The 26,459-nt window shown below is 36.5% G+C and overlaps 1 pseudogene; it reads right to left on the bottom strand.

Moving 5' to 3' along the window:
* Positions 1-26,218, bottom strand: LOC126176471 (uncharacterized; annotated as a pseudogene).
* Between the last annotated feature and the right edge of the window lie 241 nt (positions 26,219-26,459).

Below are 26,459 nucleotides of genomic sequence, written 5' to 3'. Positions count from 1 at the left end.
TTACACAACTGGCAATGACACCTGGGCACAGAAGCATACGTAAGTCATTGCTGTATGGTTGTGCTGGTAGGAACCAGGCTGATTTGTTTTTACTTGTATGTCTTCAGGCAAAGTCTTCCTGCATAAAATATAAAGAACAAATATCAATGTTTTGGCCATTAAAACCTTCCGTCTTAAAAATCTTTCATGTTCCAGAAGTGTTTTGTTGTCTTTTTATTATTTCATCTACAGGGAAAATTATCACAAAAGTTAAACTGCAATCAAATACTGATAGTAAATAAGTCTAGTTAACAAGGCAACAAATGAGCCATCACAAACAGAATACCATAAAACTTCTGGAAATAATAGTCATTCATCTGCAATGAGATATGGAAGATCTGAAGTAAATGAGGCTAATGAGGAATAAAATAAGAAACTCACCCAAGATTTCATGTCAAAGGAATACTTATGTACAGGACAGGAGAAATGAGGCACCAAGAACAAAATAATAGCAAAGTACAATATTTGAAAACTTGGTAAGCTAGAACTGGCAGAGAGGGCAGTCAAGTCAAAGGGAGACAGACGAGAACTGGAAATAAGTATAACACATAGACAATTAGTAATAGAGAAAAATGAAAGAAAATGCAGATAGTGTAATAGAAGCAGTCAGACAAAGAAAAAACAATAAAATAAACAATGAGGAGTGGAGGATGAAGTAGAACATCTACATTTAAATTTTCTATGACTTCCCTCAATAACTTCAAGCCAGTGGAAGTTGGACCCCTTCAAGATCACTGCTGATTCCATAATTCACACTTCTCCAAATCAATTGTTAGTGGTTTTCACTCTTTATTTCTCTGTCATTCAGTGCTAGTATGTCTCTGGTCTTGGATAACTTTCCTGTGAAACTCAAAACATGCAAGTTAAAAATAAAGACCTTGAGGCCAGAAGGCACATAAATAAAATTTATTCAAATGTTTTACATTTGATATGATCAAAATTATCAAGTCATATACATAATGGCAGAGTATCTTGTATAGGTTCCTACAGATTTATTGTAGTCTCATGACTGACATCAGGTATCATCGAGAGAGATACAGAGGATGCTATTGGCACATGTTGACACAATAGGTCAAGGGTTGTCATTTTAGTGTGGAATCCCATCAACTCCCACACATGGCCAAATAGCGACTGTCCAAATAACTAGGCAGGCCAATGAAGTTCACAAACATCCTGGAGAGTATGTAGATTAGTACACAAAGTATGCTGAAACAGCACAATTCTCTGACTTCCTACAAATGGCAACAGAAGGAGCTGAGAGATGTTCTGGTTGTAACCTGCACTGTTCAGTGCTCCTTCAACAATCAGTAGAAGTACAAACATTCATAAACCAAATCACAGTGTGTTACAGCCCTCTCAAGTCATTAAAAACAACATGAGAATGGAAAAGAAAACAACAATGTAACCACAATACACATGCAGGAACATGAAAATAATAATAAAGAGACTATAATCCACAAAGAAACACAAAATTGAGGTGTGAACAAAACTGACATCAATCAGTAATGGTCAGAATAGTTACAACTCGGTGAGTATCAGCAGAGAAACTTTCACCCAACACAAATGAAGATTGGTATGAGGTACATTGTAGGAAAATAACAGCCCATCACTGTAATAAGCACTTCCCAGCCACATGCACGAAATGACTCAGAATGCACCTGTCAAATAATTGTGTAGTGTAAGAGTGGACTTCAGAAAACCACAGAGAAAGAAAATAACAAACCCTCAAGCATTTGTCACATCATCAATCAGAAATTCAAGTGACAAAGACAAAGAAAAATTGGATAACAACCCTTGGTGATGAGCAAGAGGTGCTGTATGTTCAAATGACGGCACGATTCCATTAAGGGAAAGCCAGAAATGGTACAAATTAAAATGTAAGCAGATTTCTGGAGTAAGTCTTTACAGGTTATAGCAGCAGATTTCTGGAGTAAGTCTTTACAGGTTATAGCAACTTTTAAGTAGAGAAACTATAAACTAAGAGTAAACAATAGTTTCAAGACTGGTGAAACAATAGTTTCAAGATTGGTGTCAACTTTCATCTAAAGGACAAATTAATGTACACTGCCATAAGGACCAAGAATGTTATAATAAGCCTTTCTTTTATTCTTGAGATCAATCAATGCCCCAATAAAATAAGAATATTAGTGCTGTCAATTATATTCCTATGATTATAGCAAGTATTAATGTGCATTGTTTAAGACCCAAGAGATCTCTTGTCATTCTTTGTAGAATAAATGAAACCAAGTGTTTTATGTATTTGTAGGGACAGGTTGACTGAAGCAGAAGGTGATTACTATAGATCTACTGAGAATTTGGATATAGTAAATGCATTGTATCGAATAACTACAACCAATAGTGGTTCATTAGTACATGGCAACAGAAATCTTACTGTAAAGGAAATCAATTTAAACAGTGGCTGGTCCAGGTTGGATTATCAATAATATTAGGAAAAGGATAAATTGCTATTCACCGTAAAGATTTCACGCTGGTTTGCAGACAGGCTCCATGAAAAAACTGCTATACATTAAGCTTTTGGCTAAAACCTCCAGAAAACAAAACACATACACATTCACACAAGCAAGCATACCTCATGCACACATGGCCACTATCTCCAGCAACTCCTACCAGAATGCAACTGCCATGTTAAACGAAAGCAGAAATCTGTCCTAGGTTGGGGAAAGAGAAGGGGAAGGGATATCAGGATAAGGGTGGGGGAGAGAAGAGTGCTGTTTGGCAGATCATGCAGGGACTACATAGTGGCATGACAAGTCTGCCAGGTGCAGTGTTGGGAGGCTGTAGTGCAGTGAGATGGGGGAACTTTATGAAGGCAGCTTTAGAAATTACAACTAAAGACCTGCTGCTTCATCATAACTACATAAAAGCCAAGAGAATTTACAGGAAGGGAGTGGAGGATGCAAAAAATAAATACAACAGGTTCTTTAAGGAGGCTCATGATCCATATCAAGCAGCTTCAAATCTGGTAAATGAGTACAGGAAGAACCCTGCCTCTTCATTAATTCTGTAGTCCTGATGTCTTCAATCAGTACTTTGACAGGATAGTGAAAAATACTTTAAGTGAAATTCCAGATTCAGGCTTAGATCCTTCATCTTATATAACAGGTGTATGATGGTGCACTTTAAAAATCTGGAAGTAAGTACATACTAAGGATGTTGCAAAAATAGTGAATTTGTATAAGCATTCAGAGAGTGCAGATATGTATGGCATGTCCTGCACAGTCCTAAAGAAAATTATTCCTGAGCTTGCTCAGTCACTAGCCATAGTAATCAACAAATGTTTATCCTTTGATATCTTCCCAGAATTCCTGAAACTGGCACAGACAGTACCAGTCTATAATAAAGGTGATCCATGTGAGGTGTCTTCTTTTAGACCAATTTCAGTAATCCCCATTACAGCTAAAATTATGGAATTTTTAATGAAATACCAGATATCAAGATACTTTGAAGACAATAAACTCTTCCAGGGCATGCAGTATTGTTTTTGTAAAGGGAAGTCAATACTTACAACAACATTGGACTTAATTAGAAAGATATACAGGGGTTTGAAGACAGAGAAAGTGTGGAAATAACACTCTGTGATCTCAGCAAAGCATTTGACTGCATCTCACCCAATACACTGCTCAGTAAGATAAAATGTTACAATGTTGGAGGTTTAGTGCTGGCAACTCTTCAATCTTATTCAATCAATTGAAAGCAGGTAGTGTCAGTCCACTGACCAATCTTCAAAGAACAAAAACAAAAGCACAGTGTACCCCAAGGATCCCTCATGGGAACTCTCTTGTTGTTTATCTGTGTCTATGATACTGGTTTTAATAGCCAAATGTTATAGTTTGCTCAGGTTACACTGTACATTCACAAAGGATTTTCATGTTTCAGAAAAAGGCAAACAGTATTATCTGCAGAACAACAGTCAAATTCTTATAGGCATGGATGTCTCATACTCTCTCTGCAATATTAGTAAATATGCTATCTCATGTAGTTTGTTATTAACAATATAGAATTATTCAAAAGAAGCTGCAACATTCACCAGGTGAGCATCAGACAGGGAATAAAATAATTTGTACAAAGAAAACAGTTCCTTAACCATTATACAGTACGTTGTGTGTTATTTATCAGCTTACTATTTTAACAGGCAATCAGCATAAGTGAAACATGAGAAATCATGTAATTTCACATCTTAGATGAAAAGTATATCTGTATATGCACATTTTTCTGTGCAGCAGTTCCAGGGCTTTTCCTTTAATGTAACACAAATGTACACAGAGTCATACTGTATAAAGTAATTAGTACTTGATGAAATTCATTCTATATCAGTAGGTCCAATTCCAAAGATTTTCTGAAACCTGAAGAAAAGTGAAATTTCAAATTCACTCATCTGTTTACACCAAGGTGAAAGTCAACCCTTACTGAAAAGTTTCAATGATGTCCTGATCACAGGTTTTGCATATAATAATTTTGAAGAGTTATTGTCTTCTTGCACATACGTGATGGAAGTTTAACTTAGGATATGTGGGGGGCAGGGGGCGAGGGGGGGGGGGGGCACTAGCGTATCTGGTTTTCCCCCTCCCTGCTGCTGTCTTCAAGTCAATATAGCCTGGAAAGAAGTTTGTTCTTGTTCTTATATTTAAATGATAGTACTTGAAACTTAATGACTGTTTTTCTACACATAATACATAGCTTAAGGCTGAAATGTGAAAATAATGATTTTCTCACCCCTTCTTGTAGCTTAATTTCTTACACTTGTACCCCTTGGTTGTATACATCCCTTGGGTCTTGATCCAGGTGTTTAAAATTTACAGATACAATATCAGTCGTAATATTTTATTTATACTTGTCTGAGATACGTATATATTTTTAGATTTATTATAACAGTGCAGATCTTTGCTTGCTTATTGTTTAAATGTGTGAAGTTGCACAATAGTGCTTGTTGTTCATTATGTTCATTTACTTATTTACCATCCTTCAGTTGCTGTGTAGAGGGATCAGGATACATTTGCAGCTACAGGATAAATTACAAATGAGTACATATGTAATTTTACGATAGGCTTGCTTATAGAGATATGTATAATAATTGAAAACATGGGGAAAACAAAAGCTTGATTACTAATTTAATTTACTAGGTACAGGCACTGAATTTCAATTTCTGCTGGACTGCTACAATGCTGATGAACACAAGAAAAATTTCACGTTTACTTTCCAATGACACGGCATGTGTAGCACATTCCCTAGGATATTGCTTTACTACAGCGAATTCTTTCTAGTTGTTTTGAAATAGTCTCAAAATATTTCTCAACACTAAACAAACATGTTATTTTTAAGTTCTCTCTTTGCTTTGTTTTGAAAACTGCTGTGTGTGTGTGTGTGTGTGTGTGTGTGTGTGTGTGTGTGTGTGTGTGTGCATGCACACACTTGGTGATCTGTTGTAAAGTAAGCACACAGCTTTAGTAGGTTCTTTATCAGCCAGTTGTAGTTGGGTACTGGTGTGATAATCATCTTCAGCTTTTATGTTGTAATTGTATACTTAACATTGATTTACAATTTAATTTAAGATACATGATAGTTTGAAATACGTACATAGAGGACAAAAAATGTGGATGTTTTAGTCCATAGTACATCTTTAATAGTGTATCTGTATCGACTATGTGGGTAATGTTCTTCATTGAAACACTATTGTTACCAGTAATGTTGCATCAACTATTAGGTGTGAATGCAGTTTATGTATCTAACATTATGACAACAAATTTCTTCCTGACAGGCAGTTTGAATCATTAGTAACTGCATCTGAATGTGAGGAGAATATTTCTGAAGAAGAAAATCACACCAGTGACAACAGCATTCACTTTACATTCTAATCAGAAGACGCTTCTGACACTGACATCTTACATAACAATTTGGAAGCAGTGCAGGTGGTTCACTCAAAAGACAACAATATCCTGTCAAACTTTCCACAAACTGGTAGAGCATCTGGTGCAAATGCTACAAAACTGATTCCTGGTCTACATCAACTTTGCATGAAAATATCAATAATTTTTTTCCCTGTGACAACTAAGGAAATTTTTCCCTGTCAAAAGCACTGTAAGCATATTTAGTCTTTCCAAAATCATACCATTTAGAAAAGTTTTTATTCTCTTAAAGCACAAAGAGCACCATTCTCCCTCTGATGTAGTCATGCGAACTGTCAAGATGAGTTTTATTGGTTTCACTAATAACATCATCTAGATTATTTTCCAAGATAAATTTCAGCAGCTCCATTAATTTGCAATATTTGTTGAATAATAGGGGTACAAAAGAATACTCTCAGTTCAGTTTCAAGCTTTCTTTGTCAGTTATGGGGTATGCTTCAGTGGTCTTCTGTAGGATGTTCATTCTTAAAACTAGTGAAGCAGTTCTTGTTGAACAATTTAGCATGTTTTAAATATTTAGTTTCTGTCCATTATATTGACACATATACAGTCACATGTTCCCTTAGCTTCTGCCATGAGTTTCTTTGAGGGATCTCACAGCATTTTGGATTTCCTAATTTTAAAATAGCAGTTTTGAAATTTGTTATATATTCATTAACTTTCATGAACTTTAGACACACTGATTTCTTGAGATTGCATTTGGTTGTAAATTATTTCAATATGAGGCATAATCTATAAAAAAAAGCTCTAATCAAGACCTGAAATCATTTAGTTATTTTAAAAATCCTGTTGTTTCTGGACTGGTTAGATCTGCATTTGATGTTGACTGAATTTCACCAGGGTAGTTTTTTAAAGGTTGCAAATATTTATGAACTCCGTTTATTGTACATCTGTTGAAATTCTACCTTGTGCAGGATGGATACGGAATGTGCGGACATGCATAAGTTTCTTAAGAAAGGACACATGTTGGGGTGATCTCGAGAAGAATGTTGGAACAGCCAGAATGTTGCTGGATAGACATGCTGGAGTCATTAAAGATTATCATTGAAGGAACTGTAGAATGGAAGAACACAAGAGGCAGATCAAAACTAGGATATATCAAACAGATCACAGAGGATACCAGCCACACCACCTATACTGCTCTCAAGAGGAAGACCAAAGACATCAATGCATGGTGAGCTGCTACTAACTAGACTGATGGTTGAAGACCTAATAAGATGCCATCTGTAGTTGGATTTTCTGGAATAAACAATCCCCCAAAAATGTTGAAATACTTCTCCATTCAATATCTACCACAGAATAAACACAGTACGAGAGTGTTCGAAAATATCTGTATTGTCATCAGCCATGACAGCTAAAAAGAAAGATTTTTGAATAGCCATTCTTATCTCCTCATGGTATTTTAGTAGGCAGTCCATTACCTTATTCTAAATGGTGTTACAAGCATTGGTTTCTAACAAATTGTTATAATCTGAATCTAATTTAGAAGCCAACTATACTAATCTCCTAAATACTGCAGGATTTACTGAATGATGTTTTTCATCATGTCCATGAAGGGAGTTTCAAAGTTTTCACAAAAGAAAATGCATCATTTATTTGGGACAAAATTTCAAGATTCTTTTTAACCTTCATATTATGCTCACTGACTAGAAGTCTGTATCCCTCATTAAGTTTCTCTTTAATACTTACAGTTTGTTATGGTGACAGTGAAACTGCATTATCAGTGTGCGTGTTTGAATTCTCATGCTTTTCAACTCTTTCTTTCATTTTGTTTTTATTTCTAAAACCATCTTTTGTCCACATGACATCATCTCCAAACAACAAACACAGAAAGCAACACAGTTCTGGAGTTTCTTCACTTTCTTGAGCAACCTGTAACATTCTAAAACATTTAGAGAGAGCTTGTGACAATGTTAACATTAATATATTCATCATATTTGAAGTTCAGCTTTGTACAGAAGTAAAATGTGCCTAATAAACAGTTAAGATAAGAAGAGCTTCTGAAATGCAGTGTTATGGTACATTATAATGCTGAAGATTATGTGTGTAGATCAGATAACTAAGGAGGAGGTATGGAATCGATTCTGTAGCACTATTTGACTGAAGAAAGAGACTGCTAGACAGGACAGCACCAAACTGCATCAAACCAGTCTTCAGCCTGAAGATTGCAACAACAGCAACATCACAAAATATGCTGCATTGTCCATCCATGAGAAATGAATTATTCTGACACCGTTAGTTTTTGCAGTGACAACTGCAAATGAGGAAAACTATATTTCCGTAAAAGTTGCCTTATCTCATAATTTATTATTCTTTTAGTCTATAACAAGACTTCACTGTTTGGCCATTTTCAAGTGGTATCTATAACTTAAGTGTGAGTCATCTAGTTGTATAGATCAGTTCTCTATTTCAGTCAGATCTGTTACAAAAGCAATGTTTGAGCTTTACTGTTTTTGTGAAAAAGTGTAATGACTGGTGGGCCCAGCATACTATACAAACAAATATCACTGCACAAATAATGTTTCATGATTTGTATCTAATATACACAGAGTACTTATGATTCCATTGTGTGAGTTTTAACTATAGCACACTGAAGCAAAAGCACTGTTTTCATAGCAGATTATGTGGAGAACTCACTTACAAACTTTAGACAATACATGCCTACATTGTATATAACACTTCAGTATTGGTTAACTGTTACTATCATGAGACAGTGTGATGCAGACATCATTTGCATAGCATCAGTAGCAGGAAGGTTTGTGCTTCTGAAGATATTTGGGTGACTCCTTTGTCATAAGGCATCATGGTAGTGACAATCCACATTTGTTATTGCACTACCAAAATTTTCTTCATCCCTATACTCAATTTACTATGGAGACTCAAAATATTGGTTATCTTTCCTGTGTTGCCCTGTTGGTTTGGAGAAAAGTGACAATACAATGGCACCATATTCATCAGAAGCCTACTCACGTAGACTTATACCTCTACATCAGTAGCTGTGACTACACAGCACAACCTAAGGGGGATGCTTTATTCTTTCTTGCACTGGAATGTCACTATCCCTCACCATGAAGTGCTGCCTGTTGATCTGTATATAATCTCAAGAACACATTTTGCCAGAATGGTTACAAATTAGATGCATCTTTCCAGAATGAGATTTTCACTCTGCAGCGGAGAGTGTGCTGATATGAAACTTCCTGGCAGATTAAAACTGTGTGCCTGACCGAGACTCGAACTCAGGACCTTTGCCTTTCGCAGGCAAGTGCTCTACCATCTGAGCTACCGAAGCATGACTCATGCCCGGTCCTCACACCTTTACTTCTGCCAGTTTGGAAGGTAGGAGACGAGATACTGGCAGAAGTAAAGCTGTGAGGACCAGGCGTGAGTCATGCTTCAGTAGCTCAGATGGTAGAGCACTTGCCCGCGAAAGTCAAAGGTCCCGAGTTCGAGTCTCGGTTGGGCACACAGTTTTAATCTGCCAGGAAGTTTCATAGATGCATCTTGTTTTACTAAAACATGGAAATTCTGAAAGGTGAAGAGGCAGAGGAGAAGGCTCCCAAAATAGACGCTATTTTGCCCTACAGAGAGAATATTTCAATTATAATCAGGCTTATTTTAGAGAAATGCAGTGTGAAATCTGATTTTTTATTTCCTTCGAAGATCAGGTCTCCCACAAGTTTCCGTTAAGAATAAGTTTGTCCTGCAACAGGCTGGGCACATTGAGACCAAACCACCAGAACTATAGAGGATCATAACCAATTCATTTATCATTTACACCAGTTAAGGAATTGTGCAAATGCAGAAAACTGCTCTATCCTTGGTTATCCCAGGCATTACAGTGATATGGATATTTTGGTGCTCAGTTCTAACCAATAGCATAGTGTTCTAAGGGAATCTGTTGAGGTTAAATTAGTGCATACCAGCATAAAGAGGGACAACCAGTTTTGTTAGAATTATGTGAGGGCACAACTCTTTCATTGCTAAAAACCACAGCGGCATTGAGAGTGCACAACTCTCTTCATTGTGCAATACATTGTTGCTTTACAAGAATTTATCACCATGATCTCTAGGTGGCAGGTGGTGTTTGTGCCTTACATGTGTTTTGTTTTCCTGTATGACCTCTTCTATGCTGTGCCTTGGTGCAGTCCTGCCTACTGTGAGTTTAAATTGCAGAGCATCTGTGGTGCCACTACAGCTCATGATTTGAGAATGACAGGGAGATTGCTCACTAAAATGTTGATCTTTCTCATTTTACGTTTGTTATTATAACAAATATAATGAAACTGAAATGAACTGTTCACTAAAGATTTAATTCATATAAATAATAAATGTAAGCATCGTTAGTTCATGTGTGGCATTATTACTCTGCAGTTCACCACCAAAACTCTGTGGGCATTTTATGGTGAGCTAACCCTCCATCCCCCATCCATGAAGGTTTCAGGTGTCTAGTAACCATACCTTATGAGCTATGAGTACTTCTTCATCTTTGATACTGTGAAACAAATCTCACCTACTGCAAGCTGTTTGCTTTTTGTTTTCTGAGAGGTGCTACTATAGACAAAACAAGAAAAAAGTCTAGTAAACATGGGCTCTAACGTGCATACCATGAGAGTTATTGGCACTTGTTCATCCTTGCTACTGTGGAGATCAAACATTCTACTACACCAGTGCCCAGAATTGCCACTAACTGAAAGGGAAAAAGTAGTGAAAGCTAAATTTTTGTCAATCAACAACATAATTGCATACAAAAACACTGAACTTTTTGCCTGTTTACAATTTCTTACAGATATGAGTGAATGTTATGGAATGAACCACATACTTTTAAGTTTACAGTGATTTTCATGACAATTTATTTGTATCAGAATTATTCACTCCACATTGTTTTCTAAACTTTTGTGAATCCAATAAAGAAATATACAACATACACTTTGCACTTGCCCTAAGTTCACCGTAAACTTCACCAGTCATCATTTGTCAAACATGTTATGAACTGTTCTATTGTTGTGTCACAAATCAAACTCCCAATGTTCCCTGTTATTTTTAAACAGCACAGGCTATCAAGTTACACATGTTAACTGTGTGATGTTAGTTAGTTATTCACATGTTCCATGGGCCACAATTGCATTTCAGTCGATTTATAAATACAATAAATGTTTTCAGTGATAAACATGGCTCATCATGACAATTTATATGAGCTGCTTTTATATTACTCTTAATTTACATTTAACTATTTTAATTAGATGAAACATCATGTGAAAACATACACATCCACTCACCTACCCATGCATCCACCAACCACTCACCTATGCATGCACCTACCCACCATAACCACACATATGCACAAGCTCGTGAGCACTTTTATTTTCCTGTTCTATTATTGTATTGACATTTCTTCAATATTCTCATCATTTTCTCATTGTCAGCCTGCATATCCATCCTCTATATTATGAACAAGAAAACACATCCGATATCACTTCTGTGGATGACACTGTCACTGAATTACTCCTTGTTTTGTAATCAATTCTGAAAGCAGCAACTATTTTACTTGTAGTAATAATACAATGAAGAGGATAGTTGCTACTCACCATATAGCAGAGGTGCTGAGTCGCAGAAAGACACAACAAAAAGACTGTCGGAAAGTTAGCTTTCAGGCAACAAGGCCTTTGTCGTAATCAGACAGCACACACACACACACACACACACACACACACACACACACACACACACACACACACACACACACACACACAAACAAACAAACAACTCACACACATATGACCACCATCTCTGGCAGCTGGAGCCAGACTGAATCTGACTCAGTTGTTCCATCTGCCAGAGACTGTGGTTAAGTGTGTGTGTGTGTGTGTGTGTGCTTGCGTGTGCCTTGTTGGCTGAAAGCTGACTTTCAGACAGTCTTTTTGTTGTGCCTTTCTGCAACTCAGCACTCAGCATCTCCACTCTATGTGACTATCTAAATATCATTTTATAACATACATTGAACTAATGCAGACTGAACCAGAGAGACTGCTATTGAAGATTGAGAGAACGAAAAAACAGAGAACAAAAACACACTATACACTATTTAACAAAGGCTGAATAACCTTTACCACATATCCTTCATATACACTCACAAAGGTTTAAAACTTATCCACAAAAGACCAACAAAAACTTACTCCTGATCCAATCTCAACTTAAACATAATGTTGGATACTATATCAAATTTCACACTACATGTTTTAAACTGCTTTCCCACAAAATTATATGAAGAATCACAAAAGTAGACGGCCCTTCAAGAAGAAACATGCCACTGCGAAAACAAAGCCACACTCTTTTACAAAACACTCTAAAACCATGCAATATAAACTAATTCATAGATGCCTTACTCACCAAAGTCTTTAACTTGCACACCAATAACAATGTAAGAAGAATCAAGAAAGATTTTCATCCTACAAGAAAAATAATGCCCCTAATAAACAAAGGCAGCACTGTTTGACTAACATGCATCCAACAACTCAGGTGGAATCTGACAAGAACCATACTACAAACTTGTCACACAATCCCTATGGCAAAATATTACATAATATAAGGTTGAAACTACTATGCCCTCTAATAACATGAGGAATCAAGAAAGAAAATGTACTTGCAACATAAAAGTGGCAGAGCCTACACAAACACAGACTTTCCTATATAAAAAGCACTTTATCAAACAATTATATTACATGGTTGATTTCCTCTACAACAAAGACTTTAACAACTAATTATGTTAAAAGAAGTATATGGGATGGTCATAGAGACCTACAAGGCCATTAGCAACCAATGCAAATTAACTAATTAATGATGATGACACCAGCAATGACTGAGTGCATCTCACAAGCAAAAAACATGAGTACAGATTGAAAAGCCTAAAAAATATGAATCTGTAATACACCACAGGATTTGTGAAAAATAAGAAACTAATTATATTACAATAAATGTAAAATTAAATAAAATAACTCAATCAAACCTGCTGTGCTTGATGAATAACGTAGTTTTACACTGATGACCCATAAGAAAAGAATGCTGGAAACTGCAATGTCATATGTTTCTCGCACGTCTCACTTAATATACGGAAACGAAAATGTGATAGACACATAGTTTGAGAACTGGCAATGTTACTATAAAAATAAAATGCTGCGAGAAAACACCTCCTCATTCTATAACATACATTGAAATAATGCACATTGAATCAGAGTGACTGCTATTGAATATTGAGAGAGTGAAAAGGCAGAGAACATACAATTGCATATGTGATGTATCATATCAAAACCTATATACTATTTAACAAAGGCTGGACAACCCTAACAATATATCCTCCACATACATCCAGAAAGACTTTAAATATACCCACAAAACACCAACTAAGTAAATGGAGGATTTGGGATGGTCACAGATACCTACAAAGCCATTAGCAACAAATGCAAACTAACTAATTAATGATGACTACACCAACAACACCCAAAAAGCATAATTACAACTTGAAAAGCCTTGAAAACACAAATCTGCAATACACCACAGAATATGCGAAAAACAAAACACTAATTAAACCACAATAAAAGGAAAGTTAAGTACAATAACTCAATCAAACTTGCTATATTTGATGAATAACATTATTTTACACTGGCATTCTGTAAGAGAAAAAATGTTGGAGACAGCAAGGTCACATGTTTCTCTGACATTCCACTACACATATGGAAATGAAAATGTGATAGCTAATTAGTGTGAGAATTGGAAATGTGACTATCTAATTAGATAGCTCATTTTATAACATGCAGTGAACTAATGCAGACTGAACCAGAGTGATTGCCATTGACTGACAGAGTTTATTTAGTTATTTATTTAGCCATCTGTGTACATTTTAAAATGTATGGATGTTGTCAGTTTGTGTACATTCATATATTTATACAGTTTGTTGTTTCATGTATTTAAACATTGTGACATATAAGTTATTTACAATCATTTTTGCTCCTTATCGAAACATTACATATGGTTAAATATTGTGAAACAAAAGTTATTTACAATCATTTTGTACAAAGTAATTCACTTATAGTGTAAAAGCAGTGTTCCTGCAAAAACAATTTAAAATTTTTCCTAAAGTGGTACATGTTATCTGTTTCTTTTATTTTCTGCAGCAGTTTATTATACAGTTTAAACCTTCATACAAGCTGCTATTTTGAGTCTTATGTTTATTCTTCCTGTCTAGGTGAAGACAGTGACTTGTTCTTGTACCGTAGTTATGAAAACTCCTATTTGTGCTATGATTTTCTATATTTTTCTTGATGTACACTATGGTTTGCAATATAAATTCACAAGGAACAGTTAGAATGTCCAACATTTTGAAAAGTTCTCTGCAGTGGGCCCGCTTACTGCTTTTCATTATAATTCTTACTGCTCTCTTTTGCATTTTAAATACTGTTTGTAAATTCTGAGCACTGTTTCCCCAGAAAATAATACCATAACTGATTACTGAATGAACATAACTAAAGTATACATTCTCAAACATTCATTAATGCTTGCAGATACAAGGACTCTAAGTGAATAACATGTTGTGGATATCTTTTTTGAGACAGCATGTTCATTCCACTTCATTTGGCTGTCAATGTGCAGCACTAAGAATTTTGTTGTAGGTACATCATCTGTGGAGATGTTATCTAGTTTTAAATTTAAGGGACTCTGTTTTCTGTTCATTCTAAAGCATATTGTATTTGTTTTCTTTATTTTGAGAGTTACTTTGTTTTCCTGTGCCCATTTGTGAACAACCCTCAAAACTTTAGTAGAATTTTCCAGAATTTGTGTTGGTGTCTCACTGGTAATTACTATGTTGCTGTCATCAGCAAAAACAATATCTTCTCTCCATGGCTGATATGTTGTGGGATTCATTTATATACACCAGAAACAATACTGGGCCCAGTACACTTCTTTGAGGGACCCCAATATTGATATATTGTGGATCAGATATATGTTTCTCAGTGTACTTTGATCCACTGAAGACATGTGTCTCTACTGACTGTAATCTGTTTTCTAGATATGAATGAAACCATTTGAGAACCACTCTCCTTACTCCTAGTGCCTCTAACTTATGCAACAGCTTCTGGTGGTCAACTGTATCAAATGCCTTAGACAGGTCTAGGAAAAGGCCAGTTACATAGCAGTTCTCATCTAGTGCTTCTAAAACTGTTTTTGTAAATTGTGCTATTGCAGATTCTGTACCTCTACCTGGCCTGAAACCATGCTGGTCATTGCAGAGGAGGTTGAATTTACTTAGATAGCTCATGAGCCACTTTTTCATTATTGTTTCTATCACTTTGGAAAAGCATGACAATAGGGCTATTGGCCTGTAGTTCTCAACATTTTCTACGTCACCTTTCTTGTGAACTGATAAAATTTTGCATGCTTCAGATAGTCAGGGAAGCAAAATGTTTTGAAGGATTCATTTATGATTTCTGTTAGTGGAGCCTTGATACCATTTATGCATTTTTTCAGCACACACATTGGGGTTTCATCTAAACCTGCTGAGTTTTTGTTCTTTAATTGTCTTACAACATTGCATACTTCCTCCTCAGTAGTTGGAATCAATACCATTAAGTTTGCTATATGCTTCTGTATTGGTTGATTCGCACTTTTTGAAAAAAATTTCTGTGACTTCGTTGCAATGCTGCTAAAGTAGGTGTTCACATAATTTGCTAATTCTTTCAGGTTACTTTCTAAGTTTTCCTTGTTCTTGATTTGTGTGTTTGTACCTTTCTGTTTCACAGTTCCTGTTTCTTGTTTCACGACAGCACATGTAGCTTCACTTTTATTATTGGCTAAATTTACAAACCTATTGTTGGCTGATTTTTTTGCAGTGTTGAGTACCTTCCTGTAGATCATTTTGTAGTTTTTGTACTAGCACTAAAAACCTGGATCACTATTGTCCTTTTTGATGGGGTTTAGGTATTTACAAGTTTGAGCACTTTTTCTAATTCCTTTAGTAATCCATTTATTGTTGGTGGGTGTTCCAACACGAATTAATGCTTTGGGGAATGTTTCTTCAAATTTTAATTTAAACTCAGACATAAAATTGGAGAATTTGCTGTTCACTGTAGTTTCTATATACACTCCTGGAAATGGAAAAAAGAACACATTGACACCGGTGTGTCAGACCCACCATACTTGCTCCGGACACTGCGAGAGGGCTGTACAAGCAATGATCACACACACGGCACAGCGGACACACCAGGAACCGCGGTGTTGGCCGTCGAATGGCGCTAGCTGCGCAGCATTTGTGCACCGCCGCCGTCAGTGTCAGCCAGTTTGCCGTGGCATGCGGAGCTCCATCGCAGTCTTTAACACTGGTAGCATGCCGCGACAGCGTGGGCGTGAACCGTATGTGCAGTTGATGGACTTTGAGCGAGGGCGTATAGTGGGCATGCGGGAGGCCGGGTGGACGTACCGCCGAATTGCTCAACACGTGGGGCGTGAGGTCTCCACAGTACATCGATGTTGTCGCCAGTGGTCGGCGGAAGGTGCACGTGCCCGTCGACCTGGGACCGGACCGCAGCGACGCACGGATGCACGCCAAGACCGTAGGATCCTACGCAGTGCCGTAGGGGACCGCACCGCCACTTCCCAGCAAATTAGGGACACTATTGCTCCTGGGGTATCGGCGAGGACCATTCGCAACTGTCTCCATGAAGCTGGGCTACGGTCCCGCACACCGTTAGGCCGTCTTCCGCTCACGCCCCAACATCGTGCAGCCCGCCTCCAGTGGTGTCGCGACAGGCGTGAATGGAGGGACGAATGGAGACGTGTCGTCTTCAGCGATGAGAGTCGCTTCTGCCTTGGTGCCAATGATGGTCGTATGCGTGTTTGGCGCCGTGCAGGTGAGCGCCACAATCAAGACTGCATACGACCGAGGCACACCGGGCCAACACCCGGCATCATGGTGTGGGGAGCGATCTCCTACACTGGCCGTACACCACTGGTGATCGTCGAGGGGACACTGAATAGTGCACGGTACATCCAAACCGTCATCGAACCCATCGTTCTACCATTCCTAGACCGGCAAGGGAACTTGCTGTTCCAACAGGACAATGCACGTCCGCATGTATCCCGTGCCACCCAACGTGCTCTAGAAGGTGTAAGTCAACTACCCTGGCCAGCAAGATCTCCGGATCTGTCCCCCATTGAGCATGTTTGGGACTGGATGAAGCGTCGTCTCACGCGGTCTGCACGTCCAGCACGAACGCTGGTCCAACTGAGGCGCCAGGTGAAAATGGCATGGCAAGCCGTTCCACAGGACTACATCCAGCATCTCTACGATCGTCTCTATGGGAGAATAGCAGCCTGCATTGCTGCGAAAGGTGGATATACACTGTACTAGTGCCGACATTGTGCATGCTCTGTTGCCTGTGTCTATGTGCCTGTGGTTCCGTCAGTGTGATCATGTGATGTATCTGACCCCAGGAATGTGTCAATAAAGTTTCCCCTTCCTGGGACAATGAATTCACGGTGTTCTTATTTCAATTTCCAGGAGTGTATACTCCTTCCCAACTTTCATGTGTTAACTTTAAGGAAAACTCTTGCAAAGCTGATGGAGAGTAGACTCTTTAATATACATGCAGTTTTTATCCCTTTTTTACACAAGCTTTTACTTTTATAATCTGACATAGATGGTCAGACAGTCCCAGATTTTTAACAAGTGCATCACAGTTTTCTCTGCCTACATCTGTATACATGGTCAACGGTAGATGATGAATCTGTGGTTATTCTTGTTGCACAGTTGACTAGTGATGACATGCCAAAACTATGTAGGATATTCATAAATGTGTTACTGGTGTTATCTGTTTTACCTGTATTTATGTTAAAGTCCCCGCACAAAAGGATATTATGTTTCAGAGTGAAAGGCAGAGGACATACAACTGCATATGTGGTGAATCGTATCAAAGTCTATATACTATTCAATGAAGACTAATAACCATTACCACATATCCTTCCATGTACACTCACAAAGACTATAACATATCCACAAAATACCAACAAACACTTACTCCTGATTCATTCTCATCTTAAACATAAAGTTGGATACTATATCGAAATTAACGCTGTGCATTTTAAACTGCTTTAGCCCAAAATTACATGAAGACTCAAGAAAGAAGATAGCTCTTTGACAAAAAACATACCACTCCAAATACGAAGTCACAATAATTAACAACACACTCTATAATGTAAATTCATTGATGGATGTCTTACATGCTAAAGTCTTTAACTTGCATATCCATTAACTATATGAAGAATCAAGAAAGAAGATTATCCCACATGAGGGATAATCCCCCTAATACATAAATTCAGCACTATTCAATCAATATGCATCCAATAAGTCAGGTAGATCCTAATAAGACTAACAGTATAAACATGTCACACAATCACTATCAAAAATTATTGCACAATAATAACCTGAAACTACTACCCCATCAATTACAAGAAAAATCACGAAAGAAGACGCACTTGCAGCATAAAATACAAAGATCCTACACAAACAGGAAAACTCCTATGCAAGAAACACTTCATCAACCAATTGCATTACAAGGAGGATTTCATTAATAAGAAACACTTTATCAGCTTATTACATTAAATGGAGGATATGGGATGGTTGCACATACCTACAAAGCCATTACCACCAAATGCAGATTATATAATTCATAGTGACTTCAGCAACAAAGACTGAGTGCATAAAGCCTTAAAAAATACAAATCTGCAATACACCACAGGATTTACAAAAACAACAGAATAATTAAACTGCAGTAAATGCAAAGTTAAATAAAACAAATCAATCAAACCTGCTTTCTTCGATGAATAACATTATTTTACACTGGCATTCCACAAGAGAAAAAATACTGGAGACTGCAATGTCGCTTGTTTCTCACACATTTCTTATTTTTATGGAAATGAAAATGTGACAGCCACCTAGTGTGAGAACTGTAAATGTGACTATCTAAATAAAAACCTGCAACAAAACACCTTCTGATTTTATAACAGACATTGAACTAATGCAGACTGAACAAGAGTGACTGCTATTGAATATTGAGAGAGTGAAAAGGCAGGGAACATACAACTGTAAATGTGGTGAATCAAATCAAACCCTATATACTGTTCAATAAAGGCTGAATAACCTTTAATATATACTTTCCATATACACTCACAAACACTTTAAACATATCCACAAACTGTCAACAAAAACATACTCCTAATTCATTCTCAACTTAAACATAAAGATGGATAATGTATCAAAATTCACACAATGAGTCTTAAACTGGTTTAACCCAATATTACATGAAGAATCAAGGAAAAAAAATTCTTCAAGACAAAACATGTGACTGCAAAAACAAAGCTATACTCTATAACCATACAACATAAACACAGTGATAGATGTCTTACACACCAAAGTCTTAAACTTACAAACCAATAACATTATATGAGGAATCAAGCAAAAGGATGAAACACATGAAGATTCATGCCCCTAATAAACAAACTATTCAACCAACACACATCCAAATACTCAGATTGAATCTGAAGAGCAGCACACTACAAACTTGACACACAATCACTACACAAACTATTACACAATATAAACAGTGTTCACAAAACAAACCTGGTATTGCCCATGCACTGCATACAAATTTATCTATTTTTTATGTTGCAGGTGAGTATCACTTGTCTGTAGAATATTTACAAGTGGTAAAACAAGCTATTTTGCAGGATGTTTGATTCAAAAATACCTAAGGCTTATACGTACATCATAGCAGAAACTGAGATGGATAAAAGAAGACAGAGGAGTTATTCCTGAAGAGAATCCCACTTGGTATCATACAGTTGTGATGTAAAACCACCAGTTGTTGCTTATCCTGTAGATACTAATTTAGCCATGTCTTCTTTTTCATTTTGGTGGCAAATGGACTACAGAAGCTTTCAGAAATGTGAAAGACACTAATTCTAATGGTAGATTCATTTCAAACAAGCTTAAACATTTCAAGTATTTCTAACACACTGCAGGACAAATTAGAAAATGAAAATCAAACACACTTGAAGGTAGGTCCTACTATGTCTCAAACAGCTGAGGACTAAAAGCATTCCATATTTCCCACCTCTAAAAGCTAACCCTTACTAATTTTTATGTTTTAGATGGCTACAACATTTACTATTGATTGTTTCTGGAATGTAAAGGAAGACGTTTATGATGTGTTTTTCATAACAAAGGGAGTTAAACCATTTAAGATACAATGCAGCACATTGTGAAGTCACTTAACGGTGGAAACAAATTGGACTCATAGGTAAGTACTGTTATGTCAAGAACTGTTCAGAAATAGAAACATGTTTGTTCTCATGCTGTAAAAGAAAATGTTCTCCATTCGTATGTTTCAGATCGGTAGAAAAGCGACTACCAAACAATGTGTGAAAGGGAAAAGAAACCCCTTTGTCAGTATTTTGGCTAAAGATGGAGCTACAATAGCTCCTTCCGCACTGCATGATTAATTAAAGTATGAACAGATAACGGGCTGGGAGGTTAGTGCTACTTTGTACCACACAGTTGTCACAAAAATGTATGTGGTATTGTCCTTGCACTGGATACTATTTTATAGATTTTTTTATGTTTCAGATGAGTATCAATTGAATGCAGAATAGTAGCAAGTGGCGAAACAACCTTTGCTTGAGGACATTTTTGCCGGCCAGTGTGGCCGTGCGGTTAAAGGTGCTTCAGTCTGGAATCGCGTGACCGCTACGGTCGCAGGTTCGAATCCTGCCTCGGGCATGGATGTGTGTGATGTCCTTAGGTTAGTTAGGTTTAATTAGTTCTAAGTTCTAGGCGACTGATGACCTCAGAAGTTAAGTCGCATAGTGCTCAGAGCCATTTGAACCATTTTTTTGAGGACATTTTATTCAAATAACACTTACAATTATTTATGTACTCCATCTCACAGTGTGAGACCAATAAAAGAGAAGAGATGAGTTATTCATGAAGGGAGTCCCACTTTATAGCATATAGTTGTCGTTTAAGATTACCTGTTGCTTACCCTATATTTACTAATTTATCTATTTTTTATTTTTCAGATTTGCAGAAGATGATGTAAAGAAGTTATGTGAAATGCCAAAGAAGCTATTCCACCTGGTTATTTGATTTTAAAACCAGTTTCAGCATTTGAACAATTTCTATCACACGAAGGGACACATTCAAAAGTGAAAACCAAGTGTACTCGAATGTAGGTCATACTAAGTCACAAACAGCTGAGGCGTAAAAACACACTATATCGCTCATATCTAAAAACTGACCTTACTCATTTTTATGTTTTAGATGCCTACAACATTGACTCTAGAAGGTTTTTGGATGGCAGAGGAAGACATTCCTGATGTGTTTTACATAACAAAGCAAGTTAAATAATTTAATATACTATGCAGCACATTGTGGAGCTGCATAAACAGTGGAAACGAATTGGATATGTGGGTAAGGACTGTTTTGTGAAGAAGCATTCTGAAACTGAAACACACATTTGTTCTCATTCTCTACACACTAATTTTATCTATTTGTATGTTACAGATGAGTGGAAAGTGACTACCCAACAATATGTGAAAGGAAAAAGAATGCCCTTTGTCAGGATTTTGGTTAAAGATGCAGCTACAAGTTTAAGAATATCCCCTTCCACACTGCATGATCAATTAAAATGTGAATAGAAAACGAACTGGGATGTTGTATTGTATTGTATTGAACTGGGGACCTAGTAATGATGGAGAGGTTTCATCCCCACCGTAGCCGCAGCCGTAGCCCCACAACAGGACTTTGCTTACCCTGTATTTACTCATTTATCCATGTTTTATTTTTCAGATTTGCAGAAGATGATGTACAGAAGCTATGTGAAATGCCAAAGAAACTATCCCACCTGGTTATTTGATTTAAAAGCACTTTAAACATTTGAATCATTTCTATCACACGATAAGACAAATTCAAAATTGGAAATCAAATACACTCAAAGGTAGGTACTACTATGTTTCAAATAGCTGAGGAGTAAAAACACTCTATATTGATCAACTCTAAAATCTGACCTTTCTAATTTCTATGTTTTTGATGTTTACAACATTGACTGGAAGTGCTTTATAGATGCAAAGGAAGACATTCCTGAAATATTTTTCATAACGAAGAGAAATATATCATTTAAGTTACTAAGCAGTGCACTGTGAAGCCACTTAAATGGTGGAAACAAATTTGACATGTAGGTAACTACTTTCATGTGAAGAACTATTCTGAAATACAAATACATTTGTTTCCATGCTGTAAAAGCTAATGTTGTCCATTCATATGTTTCAGATTGGTAGAGAAGCGACTACCAAACAATGTGCAAAAGCAAAAAGAAACCCCTTTGTTAGCATTTTGGCTAAAGATGCGGCTACAACTTTTAAAATAGCCCCTTCGGCATTGCATGATCGATTAGAGTGAATAGAAAATGGACTGGAAGGTTAGTCCTACTTCGTACCACACAGATGTCATGAAAATGAATGTGGTTTTGTCCTTGCTCTGTACACTAATTTATTGATTATTTTATGTTTCAGATGAGTCTCAAATTAGTGCAAAGTAGTAGCAAGTGGCAAAACAACCATTACTTCAGGATATATAGCTCAAATATCAGCTACAACTTTTTAAATAATCCATCTCATAAAATGAGACCAGTAAAGAGGAAAGATTAATTATTCATGAAGGAAGTCTCACTTTGTAGCATATAGTTGTCATGTAATAGTACCTGTTATTGCTTATCTTGTGTTTACTAATTAATCCATGTCTTATTTTTCAGATTGGTGGAAAATGGTGTACACAAGCTATGTGAAATGCTAAAGAAGCTATTCCACCTGGATATTTGATTTTAAAATCAGTTTCGATATTTGTATCATTTTTATCACATGACAATACAAAGTCCATACTGGAAACCAAGTACACACAAATGTAGGTCCAACTATGTCTCAAACAGCTAAAGAGTAAAAGCATTCCATATCACTTATCTCCAGAAACTAATGTTACTAAATTTTATGTTGTTGATGGTTACAATATTTACTATAGATTGTTTCTGGATGGTACAAAAAGACACACATGATGTGTTTTTCATAAAAAGGGGGGATAAATCATTTAAGATACAATTAAGCACACTGTGAAGCCACTTAAATGGTGGAATCAAATTGGACTCATAGGTGGTACTGTTACATGAAGAACTGTTCTGAAATTGAAACACGAATGTTCTCATGCTGTAAAAGTAAAGTTATCCATTCGTATGTTTCAGATTGGTAGAAAAATGACTACCAAACAATGTGTGAAAGAGAAATGAAACCCCTTGTCAGGATTTTGACTAAAGATGCAGCTACAACTTTCAAAATAGCCCTTTCCGCACTGCATGATCGATTGAACAGTGAATATAAAATGGACTGGCAGGTTATTCCTACTTTGTATCATACAGTTGTCACAAATATGTAAATGCTCTTGTCCTCGCACGAGATATTAACTCATGGATTTCTTTATGTTTCAGATGAGTACCAGTTGACTGCAGAATAGTGGCAAGTGGCAAAACAACCTTTGTTCCAGGACATTTTATTTAATTAACCATTCATCTCTAAAAACTAACCTTTTATGACTGAGATTTTATTACAGATTCTTTCTGGACAGTAAAGGAAGGCATTCATGATGTGTTTTTCATAAGTAAGTGAGCTACATCAATTACGATACCATTCAGCACATTGTGAAGCCGTAGGTATGTACTGTTATTTGAAGAATTGTGCTGAAACAGAAACACATTTGATCTCATGCCATTAAAGGTATTGTTCTCCATTCCTAAGTTTCCAATGAGTAGAGAAGCGACTAACAAACAATGTATGAAAGGGAAAAACAATATGTTTTGTCAGGAGTTTGGATGAAGATGCAGCTACAAGCTTCAAAATATCCCCTTCCACACTGTATGATCGGTTACAGTGTGAATAGAAAAGACACCGGGAGGTTCATGCTACTTTGTAGCACACAGTTCACACAAAAATGCATGTTGTATTGTCCTTCTAAGGATACTAATTTCTGTATTTTTGTTATGTTTCAGATGAGTGTCAACTAACTGCAGAATATTAGCAAGTGACAAAACAACTTTTTCTTCAGGGCATTTTATTTCAATAATATCTACAACATTTTACGTACTCCATCACACAATGCGAGATCAATAAAAGAGGAGAGATGAATTATTCATGAAGGGAGACATGTTTTGTATTATACAGTAGTTGTTTAAAATTACCTGTTGTTCCTTACCTTCTAGTTATTAATTTATCGGTCTTATTTTTCAGATTTGTGGTAGGTGATGTACAGAAGCTATGTGAAATGACGAAGAAGCTATTTCAGCTGGTATTTGATTTTAAAAGCAGTTTTAATATTAGAATCATATCTGTCACATGACAAGACAATTCCAAGAGTGGAAACCAAGCGGATTCAATGTCTCGAACACCTGCAGAGAAAAAGCACACTACATTGTTCATCTCCAAAAGTTGTCATTAGTAATTTTTATGTTTTAGATGGTTCCAAAAATTGACTGGAGCTGCTTTCTGGATTGCAAAGGAAGACACTCCAGATGTGTTTTTCATAACAAAGAAAAATATATCATTAGAGCTACTATGCAGTGCTTTGTGAAGCCACTTACATCATGGAAACAAATTCAACATGTAGGTAAGTACTGTTATATGAAGAACTAGTCTGGAATACAAACAAGGTTGTTTCCATGTTGCAAAGGCTAAAGTTATCCATTCATACATTTCAGATTGGTAAAGAAGTGACTACCAAACAATGGGCAAAAGTGCAAAGAAACCCGTTTTTTAGCATTTCGGCTAAAGATGTGGCTACAAGTTTTAAACTAGCCACTTCGACACTGCATGATTGATTAAAGAGTGAATATAAAATGGACTGTGAGGTTAGTCGTACATTGTACCCCACAGTTGTCATGAAAATGTATTGTCCTTGCTCTGGATACTAATTTATGGATTATTTTATGTTTCAGATGAGTCTCAAATTACTGCTGAATAGTAGTAAGTGGAAAAATAACCATTGCTTCAGGATATTTTACTCAAATAACAGCTACAACTTTTTAAGTGCCACATCTTGTAAAACGAGACCAGAAAAGAGGAACAATTAGTTACTCATGAAGGGAGTCTTGCTTTGTTGCATATCGTTGTCATGTAATAGTACCTGTTATTGCTTATCCTGTATTTACTAATTTATCCATGTTTTATTTTTCAGATTGGTAGAAAATGGTGTACACAAGCTATGTGAAATGCTAAAGGTGCTATTCCACCTGGATATTTGATTTTAAAATCAGTTTCGATATTTGATCATTTTCATCACATGAGAATACATAGTGCTTTCTGGAAACCAAGTACAGTCAAAGTTAGGTCAAACTATGTCTCAAACAGTTGAAGAGTAAAAGCATTCCATACAACTCATCCCCTAAATCTAGCCTTACAAATTTTTATGCAGTTGATGGTTACAATATAGATTGTTTCTGGATGGTAAAAGAAGACATACTTGATGTGTTTTTCATAACAAAGAGAGATAAATCATTTGACATACAATTAAGAACATTGTGGAGCCACTTAAATGCTGGAATAAAATTGTTCTCCTAGGTAGGTACTCCTACGTGAAGAACTGTTCTGAAATTGAAACATGAATGTCCTCATGCTGTAAAAGTAAAGTTATCCATTCCTATGTTTCAGATCGGTAGAAAAACGACTTGCAAAGAATGTGTGAAAGAGAAAAGAAACGCCTTGTCATGATTTTGGCTAAAGATGAAGCTATAACTTTCAATATAGCCCCTTCCACATTCCACGATACATTGAAGGGTGAATACAAAATGGACTGCCAGGTTAGTCCTACGTTGTACCACACAGTTGTCCCAAAAATGTATGTGGTATTGTCCTCGCACTAGATATTATTTTTCAGATGTCTTTATGTTTCAGATGAGTATCAACTGACTGCAGAATAGTAGCAAGTGGCAAAACAACCTTTGCTTCAACATTTTATTCAATTAACACCTACAACTTTTTACGTACACCATCTCACATTGAGAGACAGATAAAAGAATAGAAATGAGTTATTCAAGAAAGAAGTCCTGCTTTGTATCATATAGTTGTTTTGTAAATTTACCTGTTGTTGCTTTCCTAGTAGTTGCCAAGTTATCCATGTCTTATGTTTCAGATTGGTGGATAATGGTGAACAGAAGTTATGGGAAATGCTAAAGAAACTATATCAGCTGGTATTTGATTTTAAAAGCAGTTTTAATATTAGAGTCATTTCTAACACATGACGACACAGTTTCAAGAGTAGAAACCTATTGGACTCAAAGGTAGCTCCTACTATGTCCCAAAGGTCTGTGGAGAGATAAGAGCCCTATATATTTCATACCTGCAAAAGCTGTAATTGTT

This window comes from Schistocerca cancellata, chromosome 3 (genome assembly GCF_023864275.1).
Source record: "Schistocerca cancellata isolate TAMUIC-IGC-003103 chromosome 3, iqSchCanc2.1, whole genome shotgun sequence".
Classification (NCBI taxonomy): Eukaryota; Metazoa; Arthropoda; class Insecta; order Orthoptera; family Acrididae; genus Schistocerca; species Schistocerca cancellata.
The sequence above is the reverse complement of the archived record's forward strand: the minus strand, read 5'-3'. Positions and strand labels throughout refer to the sequence as shown.